Genomic DNA, 17,499 nt, shown 5'->3' on the forward strand with positions numbered 1-17,499 from the left:
ATAATCACAACCTCGACCTACAACTGAGAATACACAGACACGCAGAATTTCCCATAGATATGAGATGTAGGTCTACCAGCCTATTAGATATGAGATGTAGGTCTACCAGCCTATTAGATATGAGATGTAGGTCTATCAGCCTATTAGATATGAGATGTAGGTCTACCAGCCTATTAGATATGAGATGTAGGTCTACCAGCCTATTAGATATGAGATGTAGGTCTATCAGCCTATTAGATATGAGATGTAGGTCTACCAGCCTATTAGATATGAGATGTAGGTCTACCAGCCTATTAGATATGAGATGTAGGTCTACCAGCCTATTAGATATGAGATGTAGGTCTACCAGCCTATTAGATATGAGATGTAGGTCTACCAGCCTATCAGATATGAGATGTAGGTCTACCAGCCTATTAGATATGAGATGTAGGTTCCTATCAGCCTATTAGATATGAGATGTAGGTCTACCAGCCTATTAGATATGAGATGTAGGTCTATCAGCCTATTAGATATGAGATGTAGGTCTACCAGCCTATTAGATATGAGATGTAGACCTACCAGCCTATTAGATATGAGATGTAGGTTCCTATCAGCCTATTAGATATGAGATGTAGGTCTATCAGCCTATTAGATATGAGATGTAGGTCTACTAGCCTATTAGATATGAGATGTAGGTCTACCAGTCTATTAGATATGAGATGTAGGTCTACCAGCCTATTAGATATGAGATGTAGGTCTATCAGCCTATTAGATATGAGATGTAGGTCTACCAGCCTATTAGATATGAGATGTAGGTCTACCAGCCTATTAGATATGAGATGTAGGTTCCTACCAGCCTATTAGATATGAGATGTAGGTCTACCAGCCTATTAGATATGAGATGTAGGTTCCTATCAGCCTATTAGATATGAGATGTAGGTCTATCAGCCTATTAGATATGAGATGTAGGTCTACCAGCCTATTAGATATGAGATGTAGGTCTATCAGCCTATTAGATATGAGATGTAGGTCTATCAGCCTATTAGATATGAGATGTAGGTCTACCAGCCTATTAGATATGAGATGTAGGTCTACCAGCCTATTAGATATGAGATGTAGGTATACCAGCCTATTAGATATGAGATGTAGGTCTATCAGCCTATTAGATATGAGATGTAGGTCTACCAGCCTATTAGATATGAGATGTAGGTCTACCAGCCTATTAGATATGAGATGTAGGCCTACCAGCCTATTAGATATGAGATGTAGGTCTACCAGCCTATTAGATATGAGATGTAGGTCTACCAGCCTATTAGATATGAGATGTAGGTCTACCAGTCTATTAGATATGAGATGTAGGTCTACCAGCCTATTAGATATGAGATGTAGGTCTATCAGCCTATTAGATATGAGATGTAGATCTACCAGCCTATTAGATATGAGATGTAGGTCTACCAGCCTATTAGATATGAGATGTAGGTTCCTACCAGCCTATTAGATATGAGATGTAGGTCTACCAGCCTATTAGATATGAGATGTAGGTTCCTATCAGCCTATTAGATATGAGATGTAGGTCTATCAGCCTATTAGATATGAGATGTAGGTCTATCAGCCTATTAGATATGAGATGTAGGTCTACCAGCCTATTAGATATGAGATGTAGGTCTACCAGCCTATTAGATATGAGATGTAGGTCTACCAGCCTATTAGATATGAGATGTAGCCCTACCAGCCTATTAGATATGAGATGTAGGTTCCTACCAGCCTATTAGATATGAGATGTAGGTCTACCAGCCTATTAGATATGAGATGTAGGTCTACCAGTCTATTAGATATGAGATGTAGGTCTACCAGCCTATTAGATATGAGATGTAGGTCTACCAGCCTATTAGATATGAGATGTAGGTCTACCAGCCTATTAGATATGAGATGTAGGTCTACCAGCCTATTAGATATGAGATGTAGGTCTTCCAGCCTATTAGATATGAGATGTAGGTCTACCAGCCTATTAGATATGAGATGTAGGTTCCTATCAGCCTATTAGATATGAGATGTATGTCTACCAGCCTAATAGATATGAGATGTAGGTCTACCAGCCTATTAGATATGAGATGTAGCTCTACCAGTCTATTAGATATGAGATGTAGGTCTATCAGCCTATTAGATATGAGATGTAGGTCTACCAGCCTATTAGATATGAGATGTAGGTCTACCAGCCTATTAGATATGAGATGTAGGTTCCTACCAGCCTATTAGATATGAGATGTAGGTCTACCAGCCTATTAGATATGAGATGTAGGTTCCTATCAGCCTATTAGATATGAGATGTAGGTCTACCAGCCTATTAGATATGAGATGTAGGTCTACCAGCCTATTAGATATGAGATGTAGGTCTACCAGCCTATTAGATATGAGATGTAGGTCTACCAGCCTATTAGATATGAGATGTAGGTCTACCAGTCTATTAGATATGAGATGTAGGTCTACCAGCCTATTAGATATGAGATGTAGGTCTACCAGCCTATTAGATATGAGATGTAGGTATACCAGCCTATTAGATATGAGATGTAGGTCTACCAGCCTATTAGATATGAGATGTAGGTCTACCAGCCTATTAGATATGAGATGTAGGTCTACCAGCCTATTAGATATGAGATGTAGGTCTACCAGCCTATTAGATATGAGATGTAGGTCTATCAGCCTATTAGATATGAGATGTAGGTCTACCAGCCTATTAGATATGAGATGTAGGTCTACCAGCCTATTAGATATGAGATGTAGGTCTACCAGCCTATTAGATATGAGATGTAGGTCTACCAGCCTATTAGATATGAGATGTAGGTCTACCAGCCTATTAGATATGAGATGTAGGTCTACCAGCCTATTAGATATGAGATGTAGGTCTACCAGCCTATTAGATATGAGATGTAGGTCTACCAGCCTATTAGATATGAGATGTAGGTCTACCAGCCTATTAGATATGAGATGTAGGTCCTACCAGCCTATTAGATATGAGATGTAGGTCTACCAGCCTATTAGATATGAGATGTAGGTCTACCAGCCTATTAGATATGAGATGTAGGTCTACCAGCCTATTAGATATGAGATGTAGGTCTTCCAGCCTATTAGATATGAGATGTAGGTCTACCAGCCTATTAGATATGAGATGTAGGTTCCTATCAGCCTATTAGATATGAGATGTAGGTCTACCAGCCTATTAGATATGAGATGTAGGTTCTACCAGCCTATTAGATATGAGATGTAGGCCTACCAGCCTATTAGATATGAGATGTAGGTCTACCAGCCTATTAGATATGAGATGTAGGTCTACCAGCCTATTAGATATGAGATGTAGGTCTACCAGCCTATTAGATATGAGATGTAGGCCTACCAGCCTATTAGATCTGAGATGTAGGTCTATCAGCCTATTAGATATGAGATGTAGGTCTACCAGCCTATTAGATATGAGATGTAGGTCTACCAGCCTATTAGATATGAGATGTAGGTCTATCAGCCTATTAGATATGAGATGTAGGTCTATCAGCCTATTAGATATGAGATGTAGGTCTATCAGCCTATTAGATATGAGATGTAGGTCTACCAGCCTATTAGATATGAGATGTGGGTCTATCAGCCTATTAGAAATGAGATGTAGGTCTACCAGCCTGTTAGATATGAGATGTAGGTCTACCAGCATATTAGATATGAGATGTAGGTCTTCCAGCCTGTTAGATATGAGATGTGGGTCTACCAGCCTATTAGATATGAGATGTAGGTTCCTATCAGCCTATTAGATATGAGATATAGGTCTACCAGCCTATTAGATATGAGATGTAGGTTCCTACCAGCCTATTAGATATGAGATGTAGGCCTACCAGCCTATTAGATATGAGATGTAGGTCTACCAGCCTATTAGATATGAGATGTGGGTCTACCAGCCTATTAGATATGAGATGTAGATCTACCAGCCTATTAGATATGAGATTTAGGCCTACCAGCCTATTAGATATGAGATGTAGGTCTATCAGCCTATTAGATATGAGATGTAGGTCTACCAGCCTATTAGATATGAGATGTAGGTCTACCAGCCTGTTAGATATGAGATGTAGGTCTATCAGCCTGTTAGATATGAGATGTAGGTCTATCAGCCTATTAGATATGAGATGTAGGTCTATCAGCCTGTTAGATATGAGATGTGGGTCTACCAGCCTATTAGATATGAGATGTAGGTCTATCAGCCTATTAGATATGAGATGTAGGTCTACCAGCCTGTTAGATATGAGATGTAGGTCTACCAGCCTATTAGATATGAGATGTAGGTCTATCAGCCTATTAGATATGAGATGTAGGTCTACCAGCCTATTAGATATGAGATGTAGGTCTACCAGCCTATCAGATATGAGATGTAGGTCTACCAGCCTATTAGATATGAGATGTAGGTTCCTATCAGCCTATTAGATATGAGATCTAGGTCTACCAGCCTATTAGATATGAGATGTAGGTCTATCAGCCTGTTAGATATGAGATGTAGGTCTACCAGCCTATTAGATATGAGATGTAGGTCTACCAGCCTATTAGATATGAGATGTAGGTTCCTATCAGCCTATTAGATATGAGATGTAGGTCTATCAGCCTATTAGATATGAGATGTAGGTCTATCAGCCTATTAGATATGAGATGTAGGTCTACCAGCCTATTAGATATGAGATGTAGGTTCCTACCAGCCTATTAGATATGAGATGTAGGTCTACCAGCCTATTAGATATGAGATGTAGGTTCCAATCAGCCTATTAGATATGAGATGTAGGTCTATCAGCCTATTAGATATGAGATGTAGGTCTACCAGCCTAATAGATATGAGATGTAGGTCTACCAGCCTATTAGATATGAGATGTAGGTCTACCAGTCTATTAGATATGAGATGTAGGTCTATCAGCCTATTAGATATGAGATGTAGGTCTACCAGCCTATTAGATATGAGATGTAGGTCTACCAGCCTATTAGATATGAGATGTAGGTACCTACCAGCCTATTAGATATGAGATGTAGGTCTACCAGCCTATTAGATATGAGATGTAGGTTCCTATCAGCCTATTAGATATGAGATGTAGGTCTATCAGCCTATTAGATATGAGATGTAGGTCTATCAGCCTATTAGATATGAGATGTAGGTCTACCAGCCTATTAGATATGAGATGTAGGTCTACCAGCCTATTAGATATGAGATGTAGGTCTACCAGTCTATTAGATATGAGATGTAGGTCTACCAGCCTATTAGATATGAGATGTAGGTCTATCAGCCTATTAGATATGAGATGTAGGTCTATCAGCCTATTAGATATGAGATGTAGGTCTACCAGCCTATTAGATATGAGATGTAGGTCTACCAGCCTATTAGATATGAGATGTAGGTATACCAGCCTATTAGATATGAGATGTAGGTATACCAGCCTATTAGATATGAGATGTAGGTCTATCAGCCTATTAGATATGAGATGTAGGTCTACCAGCCTATTAGATTTGAGATGTAGGTCTACCAGCCTATTAGATATGAGATGTAGGTCTACCAGCCTATTAGATATGAGATGTAGGTCTACCAGCCTATTAGATATGAGATGTAGGTCTACCAGCCTATTAGATATGAGATGTAGTCCTACCAGCCTATTAGATATGAGATGTAGGTTCCTACCAGCCTATTAGATATGAGATGTAGGTCTACCAGCCTATTAGATATGAGATGTAGGTATACCAGCCTATTAGATATGAGATGTAGTCCTACCAGCCTATTAGATATGAGATGTAGGTCTACCAGCCTATTAGAAATGAGATGTAGGTCTACCAGCCTATTAGATATGAGATGTAGGTCTACCAGCATATTAGATATGAGATGTAGGTCTTCCAGCCTATTAGATATGAGATGTAGGTCTACCAGCCTATTAGATATGAGATGTAGGTTCCTATCAGCCTATTAGATATGAGATATAGGTCTACCAGCCTATTAGATATGAGATGTAGGTTCCTACCAGCCTATTAGATATGAGATGTAGGCCTACCAGCCTATTAGATATGAGATGTAGGTCTACCAGCCTATTAGATATGAGATGTAGGTCTACCAGCCTATTAGATATGAGATGTAGATCTACCAGCCTATTAGATATGAGATTTAGGCCTACCAACCTATTAGATATGAGATGTAGGTCTATCAGCCTATTAGATATGAGATGTAGGTCTACCAGCCTATTAGATATGAGATGTAGGTCTACCAGCCTATTAGATATGAGATGTAGGTCTATCAGCCTATTAGATATGAGATGTAGGTCTATCAGCCTATTAGATATGAGATGTAGGTCTATCAGCCTATTAGATATGAGATGTAGGTCTACCAGCCTATTAGATATGAGATGTAGGTCTATCAGCCTATTAGAAATGAGATGTAGGTCTACCAGCCTATTAGATATGAGATGTAGGTCTACCAGCATATTAGATATGAGATGTAGGTCTTCCAGCCTATTAGATATGAGATGTAGGTGTACCAGCCTATTAGATATGAGATGTAGGTTCCTATCAGCCTATTAGATATGAGATATAGGTCTACCAGCCTATTAGATATGAGATGTAGGTTCCTACCAGCCTATTAGATATGAGATGTAGGCCTACCAGCCTATTAGATATGAGATGTAGATCTACCAGCCTATTAGATATGAGATGTAGGTCTACCAGCCTATTAGATATGAGATGTAGATCTACCAGCCTATTAGATATGAGATTTAGGCCTACCAGCCTATTAGATATGAGATGTAGGTCTATCAGCCTATTAGATATGAGATGTAGGTCTACCAGCCTATTAGATATGAGATGTAGGTCTACCAGCCTATTAGATATGAGATGTAGGTCTATCAGCCTATTAGATATGAGATGTAGGTCTATCAGCCTATTAGATATGAGATGTAGGTCTATCAGGCTATTAGATATGAGATGTAGGTCTACCAGCCTATGTAGATATGAGATGTAGGTCTATCAGCCTATTAGATATGAGATGTAGGTCTACCAGCCTATTAGATATGAGATGTAGGTCTACCAGCCTATTAGATATGAGATGTGGGTCTATCAGCCTATTAGATATGAGATGTGGGTCTACCAGCCTATTAGATATGAGATGTAGGTCTACCAGCCTATCAGATATGAGATGTAGGTCTACCAGCCTATTAGATATGAGATGTAGGTTCCTATCAGCCTATTAGATATGAGATGTAGGTCTACCAGCCTATTAGATATGAGATGTAGGTCTATCAGCCTATTAGATATGAGATGTAGGTCTATCAGCCTATTAGATATGAGATGTATGTCTACCAGCCTATTAGATATGAGATGTAGGTCTACCAGCCTATTAGATATGAGATGTAGGTTCCTATCAGCCTATTAGATATGAGATGTAGGTCTATCAGCCTATTAGATATGAGATGTAGGTCTATCAGCCTATTAGATATGAGATGTAGGTCTACCAGCCTATTAGATATGAGATGTAGGTTCCTACCAGCCTATTAGATATGAGATGTAGGTCTACCAGCCTATTAGATATGAGATGTAGGTTCCAATCAGCCTATTAGATATGAGATGTAGGTCTATCAGCCTATTAGATATGAGATGTAGGTCTATCAGCCTATTAGATATGAGATGTAGGTCTATCAGCCTATTAGATATGAGATGTAGGTCTACCAGCCTATTAGATATGAGATGTAGGTCAACCAGCCTATTAGATATGAGATGTAGGTCTACCAGTCTATTAGATATGAGATGTAGGTCTACCAGCCTGTTAGATATGAGATGTAGATCTATCAGCCTATTAGATATGAGATGTAGGTCTACCAGCCTATTAGATATGAGATGTAGGTCTACCAGCCTATTAGATATGAGATGTAGGATCCTACCTGCCTATTAGATATGAGATGTAGGTCTACCAGCCTATTAGATATGAGATGTAGGTTCCTATCAGCCTATTAGATATGAGATGTAGGTCTATCAGCCTATTAGATATGAGATGTAGGTCTACCAGCCTATTAGATATGAGATGTAGGTCTATCAGCCTATTAGATATGAGATGTAGGTCTATCAGCCTATTAGATATGAGATGTAGGTCTACCAGCCTATTAGATATGAGATGTAGGTCTACCAGCCTATTAGATATGAGATGTAGGTATACCAGCCTATTAGATATGAGATGTAGGTATACCAGCCTATTAGATATGAGATGTAGGTCTATCAGCCTATTAGATATGAGATGTAGGTCTACCAGCCTATTAGATATGAGATGTTTGTCTACCAGCCTATTAGATATGAGATGTAGGTCTACCAGCCTATTAGATATGAGATGTAGGTCTACCAGCCTATTAGATATGAGATGTAGTCCTACCAGCCTATTAGATATGAGATGTAGGTTCCTACCAGCCTATTAGATATGAGATGTAGGTCTACCAGCCTATTAGATATGAGATGTAGGTCTACCAGCCTAATAGATATGAGATGTAGTCCTACCAGCCTATTAGATATGAGATGTAGGTCTACCAGCCTATTAGAAATGAGATGTAGGTCTACCAGCCTATTAGATATGAGATGTAGGTCTACCAGCATATTAGATATGAGATGTTGGTCTTCCAGCCTATTAGATATGAGATGTAGGTCTACCAGCCTATTAGATATGAGATGTAGGTTCCTATCAGCCTATTAGATATGAGATATAGGTCTACCAGCCTATTAGATATGAGATGTAGGCCTACCAGCCTATTAGATATGAGATGTAGGCCTACCAGCCTATTAGATATGAGATGTAGGTCTACCAGCCTATTAGATATGAGATGTAGGTCTACCAGCCTATTAGATATGAGATGTAGATCTACCAGCCTATTAGATATGAGATTTAGGCCTACCAGCCTATTAGATATGAGATGTAGGTCTATCAGCCTATTAGATATGAGATGTAGGTCTACCAGCCTATTAGATATGAGATGTAGGTCTACCAGCCTATTAGATATGAGATGTAGGTCTATCAGCCTATTAGATATGAGATGTAGGTCTATCAGCCTATTAGATATGAGATGTAGGTCTATCAGCCTATTAGATATGAGATGTGGGTCTACCAGCCTATTAGATATGAGATGTAGGTCTACCAGCCTATTAGATATGAGATGTAGGTCTATCAGCCTATTAGATATGAGATGTAGGTCTACCAGCCTATTAGATATGAGATGTAGGTCTACCAGCCTATCAGATATGAGATGTAGGTCTACCAGCCTATTATATATGAGATGTAGGTTCCTATCAGCCTATTAGATATGAGATGTAGGTCTACCAGCCTATTAGATATGAGATGTGGGTCTATCAGCCTATTAGATATGAGATGTAGGTCTATCAGCCTATTAGATATGAGATGTATGTCTACCAGCCTATTAGATATGAGATGTCGGTCTACCAGCCTATTAGATATGAGATGTAGGTTCCTATCAGCCTATTAGATATGAGATGTAGGTCTATCAGCCTATTAGATATGAGATGTAGGTCTACCAGCCTATTAGATATGAGATGTAGGTCTACCAGTCTATTAGATATGAGATGTAGGTCTACCAGCCTATTAGATATGAGATGTAGGTCTATCAGCCTATTAGATATGAGATGTAGGTCTACCAGCCTATTAGATATGAGATGTAGGTCTACCAGCCTATTAGATATGAGATGTAGGTTCCTACCAGCCTATTAGATATGAGATGTAGGTCTACCAGCCTATTAGATATGAGATGTAGGTTGCCTATTAGATATGAGATGTAGGTCTATCAGCCTATTAGATATGAGATGTAGGTCTACCAGCCTATTAGATATGAGATGGTGGGTCTATCAGCCTATTAGATATTAGATGTAGGTCTATCAGCCTATTAGATATGAGATGTAGGTCTACCAGCCTATTAGATATGAGATGTAGGTATACCAGCCTATTAGATATGAGATGTAGGTCTACCAGCCTATTAGATATGAGATGTAGGTCTACCAGCCTATTAGATATGAGATGTAGGTCTACCAGCCTATTAGATATGAGATGTAGGTCTACCAGCCTATTAGATATGAGATGTAGGTCTACCAGCCTATTAGATATGAGATGTAGGTCTACCAGCCTATTAGATATGAGATGTAGGTCTACCCAGCCTATTAGATATGAGATGTAGGTCCTACCAGCCTATTAGATATGAGATGTTGGTCTACCAGCCTATTAGATATGAGATGTAGGTTCCTACCAGCCTATTAGATATGAGATGTAGGTCTACCAGCCTATTAGATATGAGATGTAGGTCTACCAGCCTATTAGATATGAGATGTAGGTCTACCAGCCTATTAGATATGAGATGTAGGTCTACCAGCCTATTAGATATGAGATGTAGGTCTACCAGCCTATTAGATATGAGATGTAGGTTCCTACCAGCCTATTAGATATGAGATGTAGGTCTCCCAGCCTATTAGATATGAGATGTAGGTTACCTATTAGATATGAGATGTAGGTCTATCAGCCTATTAGATATGAGATGTAGGTCTACCAGCCTATTAGATATGAGATGTAGGTCTATCAGCCTATTAGATATGAGATGTAGGTCTACCAGCCTATTAGATATGAGATGTAGGTCTACCAGCCTATTAGATATGAGATGTAGGTATACCAGCCTATTAGATATGAGATGTAGGTCTATCAGCCTATTAGATATGAGATGTAGGTCTACCAGCCTATTAGATATGAGATGTAGGTCTACCAGCCTATTAGATATGAGATGTAGGTCTACCAGCCTATTAGATATGAGATGTAGGTCTACCAGCCTATTAGATATGAGATGTAGGTCTACCAGCCTATTAGATATGAGATGTAGGTCTATCAGCCTATTAGATATGAGATGTAGGTCTACCAGCCTATTAGATATGAGATGTAGGTCTACCAGCCTATTAGATATGAGATGTAGGTCTACCAGCCTATTAGATATGAGATGTAGGTCTACCAGCCTATTAGATATGAGATGTAGGTCTACCAGCCTATTAGATATGAGATGTAGGTCTACCAGCCTATTAGATATGAGATGTAGGTCTACCAGCCTATTAGATATGAGATGTAGGTCTACCAGCCTATTAGATATGAGATGTAGGTCTACCAGCCTATTAGATATGAGATGTAGGTCTACCAGCCTATTAGATATGAGATGTAGGTCTACCAGCCTATTAGATATGAGATGTAGGTCTACCAGCCTATTAGATATGAGATGTAGGTCTACCAGCCTATTAGATATGAGATGTAGGTTCCTACCAGCCTATTAGATATGAGATGTAGGTCTACCAGCCTATTAGATATGAGATGTAGGTCTACCAGCCTATTAGATATGAGATGTAGTCCTACCAGCCTATTAGATATGAGATGTAGGTCTACCAGCCTATTAGATATGAGATGTAGGTCTACCAGCCTATTAGATATGAGATGTAGGTCTACCAGCCTATTAGATATGAGATGTAGGTCTTCCAGCCTATTAGATATGAGATGTAGGTCTACCAGCCTATTAGATATGAGATGTAGGTTCCTACCAGCCTATTAGATATGAGATGTAGGTCTACCAGCCTATTAGATATGAGATGTAGGTTCTACCAGCCTATTAGATATGAGATGTAGGTCTACCAGCCTATTAGATATGAGATGTAGGTCTACCAGCCTATTAGATATGAGATGTAGGTCTACCAGCCTATTAGATATGAGATGTAGGTCTACCAGCCTATTAGATATGAGATGTAGGCCTACCAGCCTATTAGATATGAGATGTAGGTCTATCAGCCTATTAGATATGAGATGTAGGTCTACCAGCCTATTAGATATGAGATGTAGGTCTACCAGCCTATTAGATATGAGATGTAGGTCTACCAGCCTATTAGATATGAGATGTAGGTCTATCAGCCTATTAGAAATGAGATGTAGGTCTACCAGCCTATTAGATATGAGATGTAGGTCTACCAGCCTATTAGATATGAGATGTAGGTCTTCCAGCCTATTAGATATGAGATGTAGGTGTACCAGCCTATTAGATATGAGATGTAGGTTCCTATCAGCCTATTAGATATGAGATGTAGGTCTACCAGCCTATTAGATATGAGATGTAGGTTCCTACCAGCCTATTAGATATGAGATGTAGGCCTACCAGCCTATTAGATATGAGATGTAGGTCTACCAGCCTATTAGATATGAGATGTAGGTCTACCAGCCTATTAGATATGAGATGTAGATCTACCAGCCTATTAGATATGAGATTTAGGCCTACCAGCCTATTAGATATGAGATGTAGGTCTATCAGCCTATTAGATATGAGATGTAGGTCTACCAGCCTATTAGATATGAGATGTAGGTCTACCAGCCTATTAGATATGAGATGTAGGTCTATCAGCCTATTAGATATGAGATGTAGGTCTATCAGCCTATTAGATATGAGATGTAGGTCTATCAGGCTATTAGATATGAGATGTAGGTCTACCAGCCTATTAGATATGAGATGTAGGTCTATCAGCCTATTAGATATGAGATGTAGGTCTACCAGCCTATTAGATATGAGATGTAGGTCTACCAGCCTATTAGATATGAGATGTAGGTCTATCAGCCTATTAGATATGAGATGTAGGTCTACCAGCCTATTAGATATGAGATGTAGGTCTACCAGCCTATCAGATATGAGATGTAGGTCTACCAGCCTATTAGATATGAGATGTAGGTTCCTATCAGCCTATTAGATATGAGATGTAGGTCTACCAGCCTATTAGATATGAGATGTAGGTCTATCAGCCTATTAGATATGAGATGTAGGTCTATCAGCCTATTAGATATGAGATGTATGTCTACCAGCCTATTAGATATGAGATGTAGGTCTACCAGCCTATTAGATATGAGATGTAGGTTCCTATCAGCCTATTAGATATGAGATGTAGGTCTATCAGCCTATTAGATATGAGATGTAGGTCTATCAGCCTATTAGATATGAGATGTAGGTCTACCAGCCTATTAGATATGAGATGTAGGTTCCTACCAGCCTATTAGATATGAGATGTAGGTCTACCAGCCTATTAGATATGAGATGTAGGTTCCAATCAGCCTATTAGATATGAGATGTAGGTCTATCAGCCTATTAGATATGAGATGTAGGTCTATCAGCCTATTAGATATGAGATGTAGGTCTATCAGCCTATTAGATATGAGATGTAGGTCTACCAGCCTATTAGATATGAGATGTAGGTCAACCAGCCTATTAGATATGAGATGTAGGTCTACCACTCTATTAGATATGAGATGTAGGTCTACCAGCCTGTTAGATATGAGATGTAGGTCTACCAGCCTATTAGATATGAGATGTAGGATCCTACCTGCCTATTAGATATGAGATGTAGGTCTACCAGCCTATTAGATATGAGATGTAGGTTCCTATCAGCCTATTAGATATGAGATGTAGGTCTATCAGCCTATTAGATATGAGATGTAGGTCTACCAGCCTATTAGATATGAGATGTAGGTCTATCAGCCTATTAGATATGAGATGTAGGTCTATCAGCCTATTAGATATGAGATGTGGGTCTACCAGCCTATTAGATATGAGATGTGGGTCTACCAGCCTATTAGATATGAGATGTAGGTATACCAGCCTATTAGATATGAGATGTAGGTATACCAGCCTATTAGATATGAGATGTAGGTCTATCAGCCTATTAGATATGAGATGTAGGTCTACCAGCCTATTAGATATGAGATGTTTGTCTACCAGCCTATTAGATATGAGATGTAGGTCTACCAGCCTATTAGATATGAGATGTAGGTCTACCAGCCTATTAGATATGAGATGTAGTCCTACCAGCCTATTAGATATGAGATGTAGGTTCCTACCAGCCTATTAGATATGAGATGTAGGTCTACCAGCCTATTAGATATGAGATGTAGGTCTACCAGCCTATTAGATATGAGATGTAGTCCTACCAGCCTATTAGATATGAGATGTAGGTCTACCAGCCTATTAGAAATGAGATGTAGGTCTACCAGCCTATTAGATATGAGATGTAGGTCTACCAGCATATTAGATATGAGATGTAGGTCTTCCAGCCTATTAGATATGAGATGTAGGTCTACCAGCCTATTAGATATGAGATGTAGGTTCCTATCAGCCTATTAGATATGAGATATAGGTCTACCAGCCTATTAGATATGAGATGTAGGCCTACCAGCCTATTAGATATGAGATGTAGGCCTACCAGCCTATTAGATATGAGATGTAGGTCTACCAGCCTATTAGATATGAGATGTAGGTCTACCAGCCTATTAGATATGAGATGTAGATCTACCAGCCTATTAGATATGAGATGTAGGCCTACCAGCCTATTAGATATGAGATGTAGGTCTATCAGCCTATTAGATATGAGATGTAGGTCTACCAGCCTATTAGATATGAGATGTAGGTCTACCAGCCTATTAGATATGAGATGTAGGTCTATCAGCCTATTAGATATGAGATGTAGGTCTATCAGCCTATTAGATATGAGATGTAGGTCTATCAGCCTATTAGATATGAGATGTAGGTCTACCAGCCTATTAGATATGAGATGTAGGTCTACCAGCCTATTAGATATGAGATGTAGGTCTATCAGCCTATTAGATATGAGATGTAGGTCTACCAGCCTATTAGATATGAGATGTAGGTCTACCAGCCTATCAGATATGAGATGTAGGTCTACCAGCCTATTATATATGAGATGTAGGTTCCTATCAGCCTATTAGATATGAGATGTAGGTCTACCAGCCTATTAGATATGAGATGTAGGTCTATCAGCCTATTAGATATGAGATGTAGGTCTATCAGCCTATTAGATATGAGATGTAGGTCTACCAGCCTATTAGATATGAGATGTAGGTCTACCAGCCTATTAGATATGAGATGTAGGTTCCTATCAGCCTATTAGATATGAGATGTAGGTCTATCAGCCTATTAGATATGAGATGTAGGTCTACCAGCCTATTAGATATGAGATGTAGGTCTACCAGTCTATTAGATATGAGATGTAGGTCTACCAGCCTATTAGATATGAGATGTAGGTCTATCAGCCTATTAGATATGAGATGTAGGTCTACCAGCCTATTAGATATGAGATGTAGGTCTACCAGCCTATTAGATATGAGATGTAGGTTCCTACCAGCCTATTAGATATGAGATGTAGGTATACCAGCCTATTAGATATGAGATGTAGGTTCCTATTAGATATGAGATGTAGGTCTATCAGCCTATTAGATATGAGATGTAGGTCTACCAGCCTATTAGATATGAGATGTAGGTCTATCAGCCTATTAGATATGAGATGTAGGTCTATCAGCCTATTAGATATGAGATGTAGGTCTACCAGCCTATTAGATATGAGATGTAGGTATACCAGCCTATTAGATATGAGATGTAGGTATACCAGCCTATTAGATATGAGATGTAGGTCTATCAGCCTATTAGATATGAGATGTAGGTCTACCAGCCTATTAGATATGAGATGTAGGTCTACCAGCCTATTAGATATGAGATGTAGGTCTACCAGCCTATTAGATATGAGATGTAGGTCTACCAGCCTATTAGATATGAGATGTAGGTCTACCAGCCTATTAGATATGAGATGTAGTCCTACCAGCCTATTAGATATGAGATGTTGTCCTACCAGCCTATTAGATATGAGATGTAGGTTCCTACCAGCCTATTAGATATGAGATGTAGGTCTACCAGCCTATTAGATATGAGATGTAGGTCTACCAGCCTATTAGATATGAGATGTAGTCCTACCAGCCTATTAGATATGAGATGTAGGTCTACCAGCCTATTAGATATGAGATGTAGGTCTACCAGCCTATTAGATATGAGATGTAGGTTCCTACCAGCCTATTAGATATGAGATGTAGGTCTCCCAGCCTATTAGATATGAGATGTAGGTTCCTATTAGATATGAGATGTAGGTCTATCAGCCTATTAGATATGAGATGTAGGTCTACCAGCCTATTAGATATGAGATGTAGGTCTATCAGCCTATTAGATATTAGATGTAGGTCTATCAGCCTATTAGATATGAGATGTAGATCTACCAGCCTATTAGATATGAGATGTAGGTATACCAGCCTATTAGATATGAGATGTAGGTCTATCAGCCTATTAGATATGAGATGTAGGTCTACCAGCCTATTAGATATGAGATGTAGGTCTACCAGCCTATTAGATATGAGATGTAGGTCTACCAGCCTATTAGATATGAGATGTAGGTCTACCAGCCTATTAGATATGAGATGTAGTCCTACCAGCCTATTAGATATGAGATGTAGGTTCCTACCAGCCTATTAGATATGAGATGTAGGTCTACCAGCCTATTAGATATGAGATGTAGGTCTACCAGCCTATTAGATATGAGATGTAGGTCTACCAGCCTATTAGATATGAGATGTAGGTCTATCAGCCTATTAGATATGAGATGTAGGTCTACCAGCCTATTAGATATGAGATGTAGGTCTACCAGCCTATCAGATATGAGATGTAGGTCTACCAGCCTATTAGATATGAGATGTAGGTTCCTACCAGCCTATTAGATATGAGATGTAGGTCTACCAGCCTATTAGAAATGAGATGTAGGCCTACCAGCCTATTAGATATGAGATGTAGGTCTACCAGCCTATTAGATATGAGATGTAGGTCTACCAGCCTATTAGATATGAGATGTAGGTCTACCAGCCTATTAGATATGAGATGTAGGTCTACCAGCCTATTAGATATGAGATGTAGGCCTACCAGCCTATTAGATATGAGATGTAGGTCTACCAGCCTATTAGATATGAGATGTAGGTCTACCAGCCTATTAGATATGAGATGTAGGTCTACCAGCCTATTAGATATGAGATGTAGGTCTACCAGCCTATTAGATATGAGATGTAGGTCTATCAGCCTATTAGATATGAGATGTAGGTCTATCAGCCTATTAGATATGAGATGTATGTCTACCAGCCTATTAGATATGAGATGTAGGTCTATCAGCCTATTAGATATGAGATGTAGGTCTACCAGCCTATTGGATATGAGATGTAGGTCTACCAGCCTATTAGATATGAGATGTAGGTCTATCAGCCTATTAGATATGAGATGTAGGTCTACCAGCCTATTAGATATGAGATGTAGGTCTACCAGCCTATCAGATATGAGATGTAGGTCTACCAGCCTATTAGATATGAGATGTAGGTTCCTATCAGCCTATTAGATATGAGATGTAGGTCTACCAGCCTATTAGATATGAGATGTAGGTCTACCAGCCTATTAGATATGAGATGTAGGTCTATCAGCCTATTAGATATGAGATGTAGGTCTACCAGCCTATTAGATATGAGATGTAGGTCTACCAGCCTATTAGATATGAGATGTAGGTCTACCAGCCTATTAGATATGAGATGTAGGTTCCTATCAGCCTATTAGA

At 39.2% G+C, this 17,499-nt stretch overlaps 1 protein-coding gene across 1 annotated transcript in view; it reads right to left on the bottom strand.

The window, feature by feature from the left end:
* Positions 1 to 17,499, bottom strand: part of LOC106572677 (tyrosine-protein kinase receptor Tie-2) — a 121,632-nt gene that overhangs the window by 61,532 nt on the left and 42,601 nt on the right. The gene's annotated exons all lie outside the window — the stretch shown is intronic.

Source organism: Salmo salar, chromosome ssa01 (genome assembly GCF_905237065.1).
Source record: "Salmo salar chromosome ssa01, Ssal_v3.1, whole genome shotgun sequence".
In the NCBI taxonomy this organism is placed as follows: domain Eukaryota; kingdom Metazoa; phylum Chordata; class Actinopteri; order Salmoniformes; family Salmonidae; genus Salmo; species Salmo salar.